The sequence below is a fragment of the Polypterus senegalus genome, chromosome 7 (assembly GCF_016835505.1).
Source record: "Polypterus senegalus isolate Bchr_013 chromosome 7, ASM1683550v1, whole genome shotgun sequence".
In the NCBI taxonomy this organism is placed as follows: Eukaryota; Metazoa; Chordata; class Cladistia; order Polypteriformes; family Polypteridae; genus Polypterus; species Polypterus senegalus.
Genome location: NC_053160.1, coordinates 100690298 through 100708380, shown reverse-complemented (window position 1 = coordinate 100708380; position 18083 = coordinate 100690298). Strand labels below are relative to the sequence as shown.

Genomic DNA, 18083 nt, shown 5'->3' with positions numbered 1-18083 from the left:
AATTAAAGGAGGAGGGAAACTTACAATTGACCCCCTTAAATACTCTTTCTCATTATAGGATTCACCTGTGTATGTAGGTCAGGGGTCACTGAGCTTACCAAGCCAATTTGAGTTCCAATAATTAGTTCTAAAAGTTTTGGAATCAATAAAATGACAACGGTGCCCAAATTTATGCACCTGCCTGATTTTGTTTAAACAATTATTGCACACTTTCTGTAAATCCAATAAACTTCATTTCACTTCTCAAATATCAGTGTGTGTCTCCTATATGATATATTTAACTGACATTTTTTATCGTAACAACCAACGATTTATACAGGAAAATAATGACTATTATCAAGGTTGCCCAAACTTTTGCATCCCACTGTATATAATTGGAATTTGTATCTTCTCCCCATGTTGTGAGATTTGTTTTTCTTCTCACATCCTAAATGCATGTTAACATGACCGATGACTCTAAACTGGGCCATTGTGAGGGAGGGAGGGTATGGGACTATGCCTTAGAACAGACTGACATATTATTTAGAGCTGATTCATGCCTTGAGCTTGAGGTACCCTCTGACTTCTCACAATGCAGTATCAGATCATGGATGGATGGATGGAACAGAGGGATCTTCACATGTTTCTTTTACAAATCAACTCATGATATGGTACTATATGTATCAGATCCACAAAATACTGTGCCTGCAGTCCTATAAGCACTAACAGAATTTCAAAAGATTTCTTCTGTCTGGAGTAAACGTGTGCTCTTCCCAGTGAATTCTCAAGCATACAATATTAGATTGGACACCTTCCCTTTTAACATCACAGATCAGTTTAAATACTTACGGGTAAACATCACAAGTAAACATAAAGCTCTCTATCAACAAAATTTTGCTGTCTGTATTGAATAAATTAAGCAAGACTTGCATAAATGGTCAACCCTTCATGTCATTTTAGCTGGAAGAATTAACATTGCTAAGATGAACATCCTTCCTAGGCTTCTTTTTTTATTTCAGAACATTCCAATATACATCAATAGATATTTTTTTTAAGAAATTAGATTCAAACATAACCTAATTTATTTGGAATTTAAAACATTCATGTATCCAAAGGGCTACCCTACAAAGACCTAAGGTGGAAGGTGGCATGGCTCTCCCTGACTTTCAGTTTTATTACTGGGCAACAAACATACAAACTATAAAAACATGGACACAAATAGATGAACATACACACGCTTGGTCGGCAATAGAAATAAAATCCTGCAGTACTTTTTTACAGTCCTTGCTTTGCACCCCAATAAATACAGGTTATCGCCAATATACTAACAACCAAACTGTGCTTCACTCACTCAGAATATGGAACCAATGTAGGAAGTATTTTAAGATACAGAAGATTTTATCTATGGCACCTCTGCATGAGAACCACATTTTTCCCACCCTCTCAAACATGTGCAGTTTTTAATTCCTGGAAAGGAGTGGAAAGTAGCAATGCACAGAATTCCATTGAGCTCCATATATGCAAAATATAAAATTATTCAACTCATAATTATATATCGAGCGCATCTCTCTCGTTTAAAATTGTCCAAAAAGTTTCCAGGGCAAGATCCAACCTGCGAACGCTGCAATCAAGTTCCGACCTCAGTCTTGTGTGTGCACCAAATTAATGTCATATTGGACCAAACTCTTTAAATGCCTTTCAGGCAGCCTAAGTGTCACAATCCTTCCTAATCCACTAACAGCTGTGTTTGGTTTACTTCCAGATGGGCTTAAAGTAGAGAAGGACAAACTGTAATTGCCTTTACTAAATTACTGGCACATAGACTTATCTTGCTCAACTGGAAGAATCCTGACTCTCCTATTCTAAGTTAGTGGGTAACTGATGTTTTATACTATTTGAAACTGGAAAAAATCAAATTCTCACTTAGAGGATCTGTACAAAAACCTGAAAACCTGGCAGGATCTAATCAATAACATTTTAAAATAAGCATTTAAATTGAGGAAGCAGGTTCTCTCCCCTGTTTTACTCCATTTATCTTTATTCGTTTATTAATTTTATCTATTTACTTATTTTTACTAGCATAACATTTTACACTGCTGGCCTAGCTGTCTTTCTCAGGGGTGTGTGGGTTGATTTATTTCAAACCTTTTTTTTTTTGTAAAACTTGAGTTATTTGTATGGAATGTTATTTGATTTGAATAAAATCAATAAAATTATAAAAAAAACAACTCCCTTCAATAATAGACACTATCCAAAGTTGCTTTTCAACTAGTATTGACTATATTGTTAAATTATTGTATATTTTGCAGATACTTTTATATACTGTAAGATACCCCACAAGCCCAATACTCATTAGAATTGTTTACATTGTTCTGGAGTGCAGGCAGAAGAAGTGACTTAACTAGAGTCAAACAGTGACTAGCAGATGATCTTGTAATTTAAAGTGTCATGCCAGGCCAAATGAAGCCCCAGGCACTGTAAAAAACGATGGTTTTCTGATATATAAAACAGCACTGATTTTATAAAATAAAATAAATTTTTCTAAGTAGAACAAAATGTACATGTATTTTGAAATGACAGTAGGATCCTTCTAGATTTTATAATTTCAAAATCCTTGGTGATTTCATCAAAGCTGAAACAGCAAAGCGTATCTGTGTCCATACACTGTGAGGGGTGTGAACTGAGTACCTTGACACACTGTTCAGCTCTGATTGATTTTTTTTTTTATTGTATTCAACTGAGTAAAAGAGCATTCTGTACAGCGGTTAGTTAATGTAAGAAAAATAGGCAATGTGGTGTCTACATTTGAAAAAGCACATTGCAGATGTCTTTCACAAGGGGGCCATGAAGATCTATGGAACTGAATTTCATTTTCTTAAGTTTCTTTAATCTTTGCATTATTTAACAGTTTACTTCTAGTAGTTCTTCTCAGAGATGCATGTTTGAGTCAAAGGAGTATGATTCAACGTCAGTGGTTTCTTAAATACATTTTCAAGAACACAGCAGACAATGTGAGTGCCTCACAGCTCTAGAAGGCTGAGCTCAAATTCCAGGCTCAATAGTGACTTTGTATTCTTTATGCACTGTCTGTGTGAGTTTTACTTCTTGCATCTGTTTTGCGCTCCATCATCCCAGAGACATGCAGGTTAGCCTAATTGTTAACTTTAAACTCGCCCCACATCAGATAGTGTAGGAATGACTGTCATTTGTGATGGACTCTTGTTCTGATCAGAATTAGTTTCTGCCTAGATCCTAAGAGGACAGATTTTGGCACTAGCATCCTGAGTTGGAAGGAGAAGATTTAGTAAAGAATTCCATGCATTTATCATTAAAAATATCATTTTTGGGGGAGCCCCTAGTTTTCTAGTGGCATAAAACACATTCTTTGTCTGCTTGTTGGATAATCCAGAAATGTTTTGGTGCATCTGTTGCTCATTACACTTTAGTGTGTATAAATAATCACCTCCGGAATAGATTTATGAAGCAAGTGCCTGCTGAGGGGAGATTTTGTATAAAAGGTGCTTAAGTTTTCAATAATGTTATCGTTATAAACCAAACGGTTTGTCACGTGATCGTTGACCAGGTCTTATTGGCAAGTCAGTGCAAATGTGGATCTAGGATCGGAATTCTTCTTGTTCCACGCACATTTAACGTTTATAGTTTTTCACAACTCGACAGTTGACTACTAATTTCATAATACTACTGCAATACGGTAAAGCTCTGTTTAAGCGGTACAGTTCAGTTATTAACTAAACATGCGGATTACGAGTAAGTATAAAAATCCATCTGAGCAGCAAAGGTGACGCCGAGTAAAATGCCCGTGGATTTTTACTAATATATTTAACTGATTGGTTATGCAAAACAATGTACCAGGATCACAAAAAGACGCTCCCCGCGCTACATTAAGAAAAGCACGCTTTTAATACTTTGGGTCGAGACAGGGGATATAACGACCGCAAAGACGTTGGATTTTGTAGAAAACTTCGTATAACCTTGGCCGAGCCATTTCTCTCACAAGACGCAAGTTGCAGTAACCTGTTTTGAGCCACAAAGTGCTGTTCTTTCTTCGAGCCAGCACTGGATACCTGAAACTCGTATAACCGACTGTGATTGCCCGTCATGCTTCATGGTTTGAAGTTCCTAATATGTCCCAATTGACGAATGTTTCCTAACTTCATAATTACTTGTTTGATTGAAGTTGCGGTAATTAAGTAGTTAATTGCAAAATGCGCGATTTCAAAACACAGCGTGAATACTCGGCTTTTAATCTACAAATGTCTACCCTGTTAAATACCTAAAGCATCACGAAGGAGTTCCAGCGCCACTCTGTGGACAGTTAATGGTAGATCGCCGCACTCCATGGATAAATAGGAAAGTCTGTCAAGTCCTGTCCTCTTTAAAAAAATAAAAAATAAAATAAACATAAAGTCCATTTAGAAAGATAAATGAAATTGACGTTAGAAATGTTTGTACAACACTATGACCTCTTTTAAATTAAAAAAAAAACTTGTGACACGTTAATATCTTTAAATAAAGGGAAGCAAAGCCATGTAATGAATCCGCACTAGGAAAAGTGCATAGGAAGACGAGCTAAGATATTAAATGGAGACCAATGTGTAGACTTAAACAATAATTATAAGATGAGACTTATTAAATCTAGTAGTGATCCTTGAAGTAGCAGTTCTTAATTTAACTAAAAAAACAGAACAAGCTGAACTGCCCATGATAAAAGCATTGCAGGAGTCAGTTCTGTTTGAGATAAATGTAACAATTAAATTCTTTGTTTCATGCAAAATGTGGAGTTTGCACATTCTTGTTGTGTCTCTGTGGGTTTTCCATTGAGTACTCTAGTTTTCCTCCCACATACCCAAAGAAGTGCTGGTTATGTGAATTAGCAGTTCCAAAATGGCTCTGTGTGAATGTGGGAATGAACATGGAGTAGGGTTAGTGCTCCGCATAGCCCTGAACTGCATTAAGCAGTTTAAGAATGTTATGTCATGTCTTCACAATGTGTTAGATCTTTGGTGCATTTAGTTAGTGCTGCAACCTGACACCTCCATGGACCTAATCTAGGTTTGATGCAACCTAGGCTACCATCTGTGTGATTCTTCTGTGGGTACATGTTAGGTTTTGTTATTTAATCCTGTTAAAATCCCTGATGTTGACCATCAAAGCTTTAAATTCCAACATCCAGGTAGCCTATGGCCACTGTTAACTATGCATAAATGTGTTTTATGTGAGACATCATCTCACACTGTACTTTTTACTAACTCGCATCCCAGCAACACCACACTCAGTGAATGCTCATTAATGTTTATGGCTTTCTGTGTGGAAGTCTCCCTCAAATTCTGTTAGTAATGCTTCACCAATTTGTCATGCTCAGTTCATGTCTGAACTGCTTATTTCCTTTCTTACTGTCTCGCATCAGTTAATTAAACCCACTGTTGTAGGGCCTGTGCCCAACCTAACAGCATTCTGCACAAGGTATGAATCATATATAGACAAACTGTTAATACAATGAATTTATACTGTCTCTCCATTTCATTATTTTGTAAACTAATTTCACTTGAATTATTAGCCTGGATGGATATGATTTTTGTGAATTTTCATATTTAACTGACTTCACAAAAAAGTAGCATTTCATTAAGACATTGAGGAAAGCGGGCAATTGTCTTCTCTAGATAATTTACCTTATCAATACATTGTTTATAATAACCTTCAACACCATCTTCCTAAACATTTTTTCCAGTTTCTCTATTTAATGCTGAGAGTAATTTGTTATCCATAAAAATATAGATTTTTGTTGTATGTGAAACTATTGTCATGCCATGTGTTCCAAGCCTGTTATTTGTTCAAGGTTTATTGTCGTTGTTTGTAGGTGAGCATGTACAATAACGTTCCAAAAAGCTATATGCACACTATCTTCTGGATTCTGAGTCAGCCTGTTGCTTCACTTTCAGTTCTGAAATCAAAATGGAGTAGCTATTGCGTTTTTCACTCGATTTCTTCAAGACATGCCCAGACTTATGCTAAATGATGGAAGTCATATTATTCAAACATTGTACCAAAACCGAGGAGCTAAAAAGGAGAAGGGCTTCAAATTATGTTTCAAGCTATATCCACAATTACAAAGGTAAGATCCAGACAAATATATGATTACATTAGGTTTTTAAAAAAAAAAAAAAAATTAGTCATTAAACTTTATTCAGAGACAGGTGAATATTTACAGCATGTAAGCTAAATACATAATACACATGAGTGTGCTGGACATCTTACCTTGTAAAAACGTGAATGTCTGAGCCAGCAAAATGGTGAATGCCAAACTGCTGCTTCATTGTAAGGATCTCAATTTGTTTCCTCAGCTGGAGGATCTCCTATCTGAGAGACATGATTTTGTCAAGCACAATGTCAACAACTGCTAGATCTAGAGCTGAAGCGTAGTCATGGTCCTTGAGGATTGTATCATCCTCCTCCTTGCCCGGTGTGTCATCCTCTGCCAGTCTCCCAAACCCCCAGTCTTGGAAATGGAATGGAGAAATTGTTGTGCCCAAACAACACAGGAACCGCTCCCTTCTTCAACAGTCGCCACCCTGCCTCAGACCTTGGCTTGCGAAAATCCTCTTTTTTTTTTTTTTTTAAATGCTGACTACTAATTTGGGTATGGGGACTAACCTTAAAGGACAGAATGATCCATTTAGATCGGGTTTCCGAATTGGAGAGAAATGTATCTTGCTGTACTTACTAGAAGCTCGACATAAAGGTACATTCTTCTTCTTTCAGCTGCTCCCGTTAGGGGTTGCCAAAGTGAATAATCTTCTTCCATATCTTTCTGTCCTGTGCATTTTCTTCTGTTACACCCATCACCTGCATGTCCTATCTCACCACATCCATAAACCTCCGCTTTTCCTCTTCCGTGGCAGCTGTATCCTTAGCATCCTTCACCCAGTATACCCAGCATCTGTCCTCTGCACATGTACAAACCAACGCAATCTTGCCTCTCTGACTTTGTGTCCCAACTGTCCAACTTAAGCTGACCCTCGAATGTACTTATTTCTAATCCTGTCCATCCTCATCTCACCCAGTGCAAATCTTAGCATCTTTAACTCTGCCACCTCCAGCTCTGTCTCCTGCTTTCTGGTCAGTGCCACGTCTCCAACCCATATAACATAGCTGGTCTCTCTACCGTCCTGTAGACCTTCCCTTTTGCTCTTGCTAATACCCGTCCGTCACAAATTACTCCTGACACTCTTCTCCACCCATTCCACCCTGCCTGCACTCTTTTTCACCTCTCTTCCACAATCCCCATTACTCTGTACTGTTGATCCCAAGTATTTAAACTCATCCACCTTTGCCAACTCTACTCCCTGCATCCTCACCATTCCACTGACCTCCCTCTCATTTACACACATGTATTCTGTCTTGTTCCTACTGACCTTCATTCCTCTCCTCTCTAGAGCATATCTCCACCTCTCTAGGGTCTCCTCAACCTGCTCCCTACTATCGCTACAGATCACAATGTCATCAGCAAACATCATAGTCCACAGGGACTCCTGTCTAATCTCGTCTGTCAACCTGTTCATCACCATTGCAAATAAGAAAGGCCTCAGAGTCGATCCCTGATGCAATCCCACCTCCAACCTGAATACATCCGTCACTCCTACCGCAGACTTCACCACTGTCACACTTCCCTATACAACTCTTATGTACTTCTCTGCCACTCCCAACTTCCTCATGCAATACCACAGCTCCACTCGAGGCACCCTGTCATATGCTTTCTCCAGGTCCACAAAGATGCAATGCAACTCCTTCTGGCCTTCTCTAAACTTCTCCATCAACATCCTCAGAGCAAACATTGCATCTGTGGTGCTCTTTCTTGGCATGAAACCATACTGCTGCTCACTAATCATCACCTCACTTCTTAACCTAGCTTCCACTACTCTTTCCCATAACTTCATGCTGTGGCTCATCAATTTTATTCCCCTGTAGTTACTGCAGTCCTGCACATCCCCCTTATTCTTAAATATCAGCACCAGTACACTTCTTCTCCACTCCTCAGGCAACTTCTCACTTTCCAAGATTCCATTAAACAATCTTGTTAAAAGCTCCACTGCCATCTCTCCTAGACACCTCCATGCTTCCATAGGTATGTCATCTGGACCAATGGCCTTTCCATTTTTTATTCTCTTCATAGCTGTCCTTACTTCCTCCTTGCTAATCTGTTTCACTTCTTGATTCACTATCTCCACATTATCCAACCTCTTCTCTCTCTCTCATTCTCTTCATTCATCAGCCGCTCAAAGTACTCTTTTCATCTGCTCAACACACTCACATCGCTTGTGAGTACGTTTCAATCTTTATCCTTTATCACCCTAACCTGCTGCACATCTTTCTCAGCTTGGTCCCTCTGTCTAGCCAATTGGTACAGTTCTTATCTCCCTCCTTAGTATCCAACGTCTCATACAACTCATCATATTACTTTTCTTTAGCCTTCACCACCTCTCTCTTCACCTTGCTTCTTATCTCCTTGTGCTCTTGTCCACTTTCTGCATCTCTCTGACTCTCCCACTTCTTCTTTGCCATCCTCTTCCTCTGTATACAATCCTGTATTTCCTCATTCCACCACCAGGTTTCCTTTTCCTCCTTCTTCTTTCCAGATGTCATGCCAAGCACCCTTCTTGCTGTCACCCTTACTACATCTGCTGTAGTTTCCCAGCTGTCTGGTAACTCTTCATTGCCACCCAGTGCCTGTCTCACCTCCTCCCTAAACTCAACCTTGCAGTCTTCCTTTTCAACTTCCACCATTTGATCCTTGGCTCGGCCCTCTCTTTTCCTCTTCTTGATCTCCAACGTCATCCTACAGACCACCATCCTATGCTGCTTAACTACACTTTCCCCTGCCACCACTTTGCAGTCTTCAATCTCCTTCAGATCAACTCTTCTGCATAGGATGTAATCTACCTGTGTGCATCTTCCTCCACTCTTGTACGTAACCCTATGTTCCTCCCTCTTCTGAAAATACGTATTCACCACAGCCATGTCCATCCTTTTGGCAAAATCCACTATCCTCTGACCTTCTTCATTCCTCTCCTTGACACCATACCTACCATCACCTCCTCATCTCCACTGTTCCCTTCACCAACATGCCCATTGAAATCCGCTCCAATCACCACTTTCTGTCCCTTGGGTACACTGTTCATCACTTCATCCAACTCACTCCAAAAATCTTCTTTCTCACCCATTGCACACCCATCTTGTGGTGCATATGCACTAACAACATTCATCATCACACCTCCAATTTCCAGCTTCATAATCATTACTCTGCCTGACACTCTTTTCACCTCCAAAACACTCTTGACATACTGTTCCTTCAGAATAACTCCTACCCCATTTCTCCTCCCATCCACACCATGATAGAACAATTTGAATCCACCTCCAATCCACCTGGCCTTACTCCCTTCCATTTAGTCTCTTGCACGCACAATATATCAACCTTCCTTCTCTCCATCATATCTGCTAACTCTCTCCCCTTACCAGTCATACTGCCAACATTCAAAGTTCCTACCCTCAGTTCCACTCTCTTTACTTTCCTCCTCTCCTCCTGCCTCCGGACATGTCTCCTCCCTCTTCTTCTCCTTCTTCTTCGGCCAACAGTAGCCCAAGTTCTGCCAGCACCCTTTTGGCTAACAGTACTGGTGGTGGCCGTTGTTAACCCGGGGCTCGACCGATCTGGTATGGAAATTTGTATTGTTGTCTGCATATTGATTTGGCAAAATTTTACACTGGATGCCCTTCCTGATGTAACCCTCACCATTTATCCAGACTTGGGACCAGCATGACAAAACAAACTGGTTTGTGCACCCCCTGTGGCTGAGTTATAAAGGTACATTCATCCCACTAAACAAAAATCACAACTGCAGTAGGGGCAACAAAAATTACTGAGCTGGCAGAGACTTCATTGGAAGTACAGCAGCACTACCAAGTGTATGTGGTCTATTTAGTGATGATCCTTTAAGCTTATAGCCCGATATTCTCAGCATTTTTTTTATTTTAAATTTTTTATTTAATTGCTCATTTGAACTTTCCGACCTACTTCCAGAAGTGCAAGCCAGTGAAGACATGCAAAACGCACAATGAAAATTTGGAGTGTATTGCTCATAAGACGTACCACTAAGTGACATCTTGATCTTCACTCATTGTAATTTTAATATGATGTACAAACAGTACATGATTTTGCATACCTTGCTAGATATCATCAAAATAAGGTCAGAATTAACCTCAATGTTGGAACAGTCTGCAGGCTCAATGTACAGTACAGTAAAAATACCTGTTGTGGCCCAACTATAATTATTATTGCTAAAACATAAATAATAATGTTTTTTAAATAAATATTGATTGTCTTAGATTTAGTTCAAGTGTAACAATAAGGAAAATCGGTGAATTTGTCAAATTGCAACAGAATTTTACATGTTCTATTTAAACATCCATCCATTTTCCAACCTGCTGAATCCGAACACAGGGTCACGGGGGTCTGCTGGAGCCAATCCCAGCCAACACAGGGCTCAAGGCCGGAAACAAACCCAGGCAGGGTGCCATCCCACCGCAGGACACACACACACACCAAGGACAATTTAGAATTGCCAATCCACCTAACCTGCATGTCTTTGGACTGCGGGAGGAAATCGGAGCACCCGGAGGAAACCCATGCAGACACGGGGAGAACATGCAAACTCCACGCAGGGAGGACCCGGAAAGTGAATCCGGGTCTCTTTACTGCGAGGCAGCAGCGCCACCACTGCGCCACCGTGCTGGCCCCTTTGCTTAAACAGAAAATCTTATAAGACTTGTAATTCTGATTTGTTTTACCATGTTATTTTATGACTACGGTCTAACAAATTTAACATTTAATTCTGTAGTTATTTTTGCATTTCTTTCCTGATGCCATTTTGTCTTTTACAAATGCCATTTTTGTGGCTTTGTTGGTGTGGTTGTTTTTAGCAGGTTGCAATTTGTGACTTATTGGGCAATGGTTTAATGGTCTGCATAATTTAATTTCTGGTATCCAATATCATGGTTAAACCCCCTCAAAACTTAAATAGAGTGTACCTCCTGACTTCCAAAGCTCTTCTCCCCTGATGAGCTAATCAAATGTGCATATCCTGTGACATTTAGCATCCTTTGTATTATACATCAGTGATACTATGTATCATGGATTAATGGGTCATTTGTGACTTTCTCAACACACTAATTTTAAAAGAGTACCTTACACTTCGTTCTTATAAAACATCCTTACAAAATGGTTAAGATTAGAGGTGCAAGAGGGTTATCTGACTCATGAATACTGATGACTGTTGAGTAGATGAGACTTTATTAACCATGTACTGTAACATTAACTCCTGATTTGTGGAGCTCTGTAGGTCTGCAGCTACACCCTTCCCCCAACCTTATTTATTAGTTTTCCCTGGTACTGTACATGAAAGTTAGCTTCATATTTTGACTTTGATTTAGGATTTTATTTGTATTTGTCAACAGTGCATTTTGACTTTGTGGTTTTGACCATTTCCTGTTTTCTTTTGACTACATTTAATCTTCTGGTCCCCTCCCATTGTTAAACCTGTCATCTCTGTCCTTGCCAACATTAGAGATATACTATGGGCCATGCATCTTCTGCACAGTTTGGAGTTGGATCGAGCCTCCTGCAAACCCACCATCATGACTCTTTACTGAACTTAGATTTGTTTCCCATTCTTTTCTCCTCCTCAGCTTTGTGAAACATTAAAATCTTAAATCTCAATCTTTGGGCATCATATTTTTTGTGCTCTTAGTATGTAATGTTAGGTAGAAATACATTTTAAGCATTTATCTGAACCGACATGCTCATGCTGCAAACATCTATAACAGTTCCTCTCAAATCAGTGGATGCTACAAGTTTTTTTTTTTCCCTCAATTTGTGTAAATATTAGCACACTTTGACTTATTTTGGCACCTCAGAGCCAGGGATGTTCCAGTTGCTGAGATTTATGATTCCCATTACTTTTTATTCTTCTAATCTCTTAAGCATTCATCTGAAGTCAGCCCTTTTTTCCCTCCCACATTCATTTTATTTTTTGTTGTTTCCTTCTGCCAGTTGCCATTTTGTATGCTGCACTGCTTAAAGCAGCCTGCAAGTCTTTACCTATACGTTTAGTTTTGGCAATGTGAGTCCAACTCGGTTCTGGAATAATATTTAAATACTTGATGCTTTTCCTCAAAAACCACAATCACCAATTTATACTGTACTGTCAGATTTGGATTATATTGTGTATGTTTTATTGTCTGTAAACATTTTGCTGTGGGACATTAAATTTTCTCAAATGCCCTTTGTATATTTTTGTACATTTTTTTTCTGCTTCTTTGTTTCTAACTCAGTTTCCCTAGACTTTTCTATCATTCCTCTCTTTCCTCATATATTTCTTCTCTTAGACTTGTCTTGATCTTATTCTCAGCAGAGGATTTCCACCATAGACACCACTGCTACTATGACCGCTCTGGCTTCTTTCTGGAAAGTACCTGTCTCCTTTCCTGCCTGTTTTTGAAAGTCTTTTAAATTCAGAATTTCTTGAGCTGACTGTGATATGTATTAATGGGTCATCCAGCTCCAGTATAAACAAAATGGAGTCTGGTGCTCAACTTATGGGACTCTAAGTGGACAGTGAGCTTTAATGTGAAGATTTGAATTTGTTTTGTTTACCTTCTAGCCTTTATTTTGCTTTAGCTTTACTCATTGCAGTTCAGGCAATGTCTTAATTCACCCTCCTTTGTAACATCTTGAGTATGTGTGCAGAGAATGTGCTGGAGAAGGTGTTTCTTTATTTTATCTATTTGTCTTTCAAATTTGTGATTGTTTTCTCTTTCTTATGTTAGTCATACCTAATAAAAATTGGATCACAAACACAAAAATACACTTCAGTGGTGGCACCAGGGAGTACTTTAATGTTTTTTATGACCCCCTGCTAACTTTTATTGTTCACAGACCACCTGCCTGTTAAAGTACACATGCAGGGATTCCTAAGTATGTGTGTGACTTCAGAAGTGATAATAGATATGACCCCACAAGAGGTTTTGGGGTGGGATTTAAAAACATTTCTTTCAGATTTCTAGTGATCTTGTATCTATAATGATTTGGTAATTTTTTTGGTATTATTTTCACTGTATTTGTGCATTTTAAATGTATTTTATAAAATTAATTTTAACTTTTTATTTTTATAGTGATTTGAAATTTATATAATAATTAAGTTATGAAAGTATTTTACCTTGGGTCTCCAATTGCAAGGCCTTTGGGAACTATTGTTGAGCCCATCCACACTTGTAGTACTTTGCAGTGACCATGTTATATCAGCTCAAGTGTTTATTTTGTCTTAGGTTAACCCTGTATTTGATTTTAGCTTTTTTCCAAATTTGGATTTGATTTCTAATTTTCTCCCACCTCAGCCATGATTCCGCAATACAGCAATGATTACTTAATATTGCCATCTATGAGACCGCAACACATTGTGGCATGCATGTTTGTATCCACTAAATGCTTTCACTGCTCCATGCTGCTTTAAAAATATTAAAAGCCTTAGTAAAGGTCAGATGATACTTTATACAGTACTAGGTATCCACTACCACTTGAAAAAAATGATAAATGATCTTCAGCTAGGAGCCTTCAGTGCTATTATGAAACCAAACAGACATAGTTGTAGTAGTTATCATTTTGCTTGCCTGCTTACCTACTGAATTATTACTTTGATGTGGATTGTAAGCATTTAAGATTACAATTTATTTTTACCATGCAATTATGAATTAGATTAAGAATATCTGAAAATGAATGAATGGATGGATGTGATTACATTTTAAAGCTGTTTTCATATAATAATCTGATATGACATATTTTCTTCTTTAGAATATGATGAGAAATTTTACCTGCCTCATCAGCTGCATAGAGGTTGATACAGTCACCTCAGATTCAGGTCAGACCTACAATGCTATAATGAGAACACAATACTTAGTTTTGATTCATTACTTTATATTAGGTATCATGGATGGCACCATATTTGGTTTGAAAAGATTATATTACAGTGACATGATGAACTTGGCTCCAGAAAATGACACAAACTATGCTGTCTTTTCTGAGTAGAACACGAAGATTTTAATTATTTACTTAACATGTTTATCATGGCTACTTTTTGGAGGCCTAGCTAACTAGCGATTCTCCAGACCTGCACAACAGTTCACATACTCATATTTAATTGTAAAATATGAATCTATTCCTAAGTGTAATTAGACAGGAGAACAGTATTTTGTATCTAAGAATTCAGTTTGTAGAAGAGAGTCATGACTAGTGATAAGCAAGATGATTCACATGATGCTGAATTTACAACAAAACATATTTTGTTTTACAAAATAGTATGCAAAATAAGTGGTGTTTTGTGGTTAGTGAAATTTGGATAAATATTTTCACCTCATTAGCAATCTTTCTTACCACGTGTATAAGTATGGAAATTTATTTCTGGTGTACAGCCTGGAAATGCCGATGTAGATAGCATGTACCTGGAAAAGTTTTAGAGGTGCTTGTCCACTGCTAAAATCTGTTGGCTTGGATGTGTGACCACCGACAGTACTCCAGAAAGATCCTGGCTTGTATCAGTTTGCACAGTTGGGGAAGTTAGCACAGATGTTATGACTTCTGATTCCAATTGAGAAGTGTAAGGCTGAACCAGCAGCGTAGTTGCGTAGGCAGGCAAGGCATGAGGCAGATGAGGGATGTTATGCCTGACATGAATACTTGCAGTAGCTTGGCTAGACTGTAGCAAAACCCTTTCCAACTGCCTTTTAATTTCCAGCTGCTTTCTTCAAATACACTGCTGACAAAATGGTAGAGATCAACTGCTAGGTGTTATTAGAAAAAGACTAAGAGTTGTGCATGTTTTTTTGGGACAGAAGCTTTACCAAATAAGTTTCTAAATAGTTTGTGGGTTTCCATCAAAAACCAGAGGTGTTAACTGTTATTGTAGTCAAGCAACAGTTGGCAGGATTTGTGACATGAATAGTGGTGCCTCCTGGGAGCAACCATGCAATGCTTTCTAGTGACCTAGTAACTACCCATTGAAATTCAAAAATGGCAGTTAAGGATAAATTATAAAAATATAGATGTCTTTCTGAGACATTTATATAAATGTGTTAAATAACATTCACATTGAAATGATGCTTTTAAATTTGACTTTTGAAATATTGAAGTCTGATCAGCAGAAAAGCTAAGGCAAAAAAAAATCTAAGGCAAACTAAATGTACTAAGGAGAACATAGGGGCTTTCTGATTCTTTACAAGAGTTCATGGAGCCACATGGAAGAATCTGTGGAAGACTGAATGGTGACAACTGTGCTGGAGAGGGGGCATAAGAAGGTGATTGTGGTTTTGGCCATAAAATAATTATGGGGCAATATTTATTGCTTTCCACTCTAGAAAACCTCATTTTAGTAAATTTTACATTCCACAATTGTGAAATTTCATGAAAAATGAAATTCTGCTGTTTTGCTTATTTGTAGTCAGAAATAACATTAAATCTTCTGGAAAGACCGTGAAATTGGCTGCCATATGCAAATAAAAGAGTTGAACGTTCAGGCAGAACTGGATTTTGAAGTCTGATAATTATTTAGGTGGATAATGCAAGAGAAGTCGCCATGAACAGGAAAGAAGCCATGCCTGTTAATCAGCAAATTATAAACTACTACCATTACTATGTGAAATTATTATACATTCAATATTTGGTCTAATTTATAGTATATGTATCATTATATCTATTAAGTAGATGGGCAAAAATTTCAACTTGAATAGCTGTCTTTTAATTAAATGTGTTTGAACCAGATCAAGTTAAAAATCATTTAGGTGTGTTTTCAAACTACTTTATGAATACATTTATGTAGCCATTAAATTTATTGCATATTGCACTTAGGTTTACCATTTTGGCTGACAAACTAATTATAAAGAGTATATGTAAAATAAGTATTTTTAGAACATTTTGTGTGTTATGAACACTGAAGAAGTTGCTTGTGTTCATATTGTTATTATTAAGAACATAAAAATGGCATGAGATTCGTAGTCTGAATACTTTCTAAAGTCAGAGCCAAATATATAGTTTAAGCCATGCACTGAAATCAAAAAATTAACCAGAAATCATTGTCAAAAAAAAAATGAAGCACAGTCCTAACTCTAAGTGTTAATACTTGCCTCTAAGTGAACTAAAAAAAATGTAGTTTACATTTTTTAACTTAGAAACAGTGGCAACATTTGGATAATTGGACATCCGTATCACCATTTTTTTAGATACAATGTGATAAAATAATATGAGCATCATATAACCAACAATTGGCATAGCAAACTGTTAAGAACAGAGTTGTGGTTGTGCAAGTGATCAACGCAAAATGATGAAGAAATTATTACAAAATGAAGCAAATGGCATAGCCTAAATAGCAATAAAAATAAGCAAAAATTTAAAAAATGAAGCAAAACAATTCTGATTTGTTAAATAGGATGGCCAGACATCATCTGCTTGATATATAGCCTTTTCCATGGCAAATCTTTACTTTATTGATTGAGCCTTTTGGCCACTCTTATATTTATTTCTTATTCTCCTTTGCTTTTCTATGATTTTTGTCCTTGCATCTCTCTGGTGTTTTCTTTTTTGAGAGTTAAATTATCGTAGATGTGTGTTCATGTCCATATCCATACACAGTTGTACAAAGGAAAGTCTTGTGGAGTCATCCATAAAGCCACTCACAAACATATTTTTATTAGGCTAGAAAGAGGCCCTGTAAGAGTTTTTTGCGCCTCATGCTGTTTTCTTGTCACATCTCTAGGCTGCTGTGAAAAACAAATTGACCTGGTTTCACATCGTATGTGAATATTGTATAACTTTTTATTTTTTGTGTGATTGATGACTGAGGCTGCAGTTTCACATTATAGGCAACAGGACTTCATATATCCCTGTTTGGGTTCACTGTAATATGTGCACTTACTGCTGCAGGGTGTCTTTCAAGCTCCTTTCAGTGTAAAGGAAATGTAACAACAACAACCAACAAGTTGAAGAAAGAAAAGTTTATAAAAACAAAAATAAGATTAAGTAATACTAAGTAACAAAGGGTAAAGTAAGGTCAGAAAAAACAAAAGTAAACTCCAGATGGACTGGAAAGAAAAAACAAAATAAACAAAAACCGAAGAGATTCAAAGCCGTTAATGGAACCTGTCCCAGAAAGCAAACATCCAACTATCAATGAAATAAAAAGTAAAAAGCTTTGTTTATCCACCAGGCAGCATCATTGTCTAAATATGGTTAGAAAAGATACATTTAAAGACTGATAATAAACAAAAGCAAAAATTAAAGAAATAAAGAGAAGTTCAGTAAAACAAAGCAAATATTTTTTTTTACCACCAAATAACTCACTGCTAAGGACTGAGCTGTAACTTCTGGGTTATGAATGCCTAATTAAATCAGTCACTCTAGTTGCCAGCAGTAACTGAGATGTAGACATAATTAGTGCGGGATATGAAGGACCAAAGACAGAATTCAGACCAAAGCCTGACACATACCTGCTGCCACATGTCAGTTTTTGGAGCTGAGGCCAGTTTTCTACCAGTCATAATGACTACTTTTTAAAATGCTACCCCCTTGATAATCACCTTCTGGATCACCTTCTGTACTTTCATGCCTTACTGCCCACTGACAACCCTTCCTTATACAGTCAGTCATTTCAAAGTAGTCTCCATTCACCAGTGTGCTTAGTTAAGTCACTTCCAAACATTTGCATCAAGATCTTGTGTCACACTCGGGCTTTCTTCTGCAGCCTTGTCAATACCATTTTGAAATAGAATGGCCCATGTCTAATCTAAGAGGTCCTTGTGACCTCATGTTAAAATATCCATAATTCTGAATGGAGTCGGAGTGGGGCTTTAGGTACATGCTCATATGTTAAATTTCACATTTGTTGGGGTTTGTAAAAGGGAAGTGCGTGGAACTTACACCATGTTTTAGTATGAATTCTATGAACAGCATTATACATGAGGCACCAGATATACTATTGAAACATTCA

General features: G+C 37.6%; 1 protein-coding gene across 3 annotated transcripts in view; it reads left to right on the top strand.

Annotated features, from left to right (window-relative positions):
• The window catches only part of LOC120532746 (rhotekin-like), a 244501-nt gene that overhangs the window by 49367 nt on the left and 177051 nt on the right, over positions 1–18083 (top strand). The gene's annotated exons all lie outside the window — the stretch shown is intronic.